At 53.1% G+C, this 1,088-nt stretch overlaps 1 protein-coding gene across 5 annotated transcripts in view; it reads left to right on the plus strand.

Moving 5' to 3' along the window:
* Positions 1-386: 386 nt before the first annotated feature.
* Positions 387-1,088, plus strand: part of DTNA (dystrobrevin, alpha) — a 298,087-nt gene continuing 297,385 nt past the window's right edge. The window contains exon 1 of one of the 5 annotated variants that reach the window (XM_012725854.1): positions 387-763. The gene's annotated coding sequence lies outside the window, so the exon portion shown is untranslated. The remainder of the gene's footprint in view (positions 764-1,088) is intronic. The other 4 variants (XM_012725851.1, XM_004683835.2, XM_012725853.1 and 1 more) reach the window with 4 other exon arrangements.

The raw sequence follows: 1,088 nt of genomic DNA on the forward strand, positions 1-1,088 counted from the left end.
CTCGGAAGTGACGGTACTATTCACCTTCTCATCCACCTCCTCTGCAAAGATGCTCTGCAAATAAATGAGGTAATGTTTGGGAAATGTTTGTAGCTTGGGAAAGAATCCCACTGCATACATTCTAAATATTACTACTATCTAGCTTGGTATGTTTTGCCTCTGTTTAAAATTGAAATTGTATGTTAGTTTTCTTACTTAGGTTCTGACAAAAATCTGGGTCAATATAAATGATTATTTTTTATTTTAATTCTGAGGTTCTGTTCAGATCCTGTGCACGTGTGAGGAAAAAACTGTAAAAAATAAACAAAGCACATAAATCAAGCTTAGATGGAGAAAAACCTCCATCCAGAAGGATTTATTTTTTTTTTTCAATGAAGAGCATGAACATTGTATTTCCCTAGAGGAATATTTCGGTCCAGGAAGGAGGATAGTGCATGCAATGTGAGTGTGTGTGCGTGTGAGTGCGTGTGTGTGTGTGTGTGTGTGCTGTGCTGTGCGTGCGCGCCCGCGGAGAGAGGGGCGGGGGAGGCGGATGAGGAGGATGAGATCATAGTTTCAGGATCCTCAGGAAACCCTGGTACTGGCAGCAGCCAGCCTCTGCTGTGCCCACATGACCCACAACTCTGGCAGCGGACCCGGCACTTCCAACATTATTAAATAATAAGAAAGCGGCTCCTACTCCGTGCCCAAGCCTCCCTACAGACCAATGGACACCTTCTAAGAGTTTGGCGAGTCGGTGACTGAGGCGCCCGTCCATTCCAAGGTGTGTGCATGGCATTTTCTTCCTTGACAGTTCCTGAGTGGGGGAGGGCGCGGGGGTGGAAGGGGTCCGTGTGCCGGGCGAGGAGTGGGCGCCTGGCCGGGCTGCAACGCGCTACTCCCGGCCGCCCGGTGCCGCGGAGCTAGCGGCGAAGCGGGAGGTGCACATGACGCGCAACCCCAGATGCGCAGGGACCGGCTGCAGCCTCCCACAGCGCCCGGGCTCCGGCACCGGAGGCTTGGCGGCCGAAGCAAGGGCAGGCACCGCGCACCGGGCAAAGTCGAGTGGCGGCGGGCGCCGGCAGGGGAAGGGATTCGCCCCAACGCCC

Source organism: Condylura cristata, unplaced genomic scaffold (genome assembly GCF_000260355.1).
Source record: "Condylura cristata isolate star-nosed mole 26May11 unplaced genomic scaffold, ConCri1.0 scaffold00016, whole genome shotgun sequence".
In the NCBI taxonomy this organism is placed as follows: Eukaryota; Metazoa; Chordata; class Mammalia; order Eulipotyphla; family Talpidae; genus Condylura; species Condylura cristata.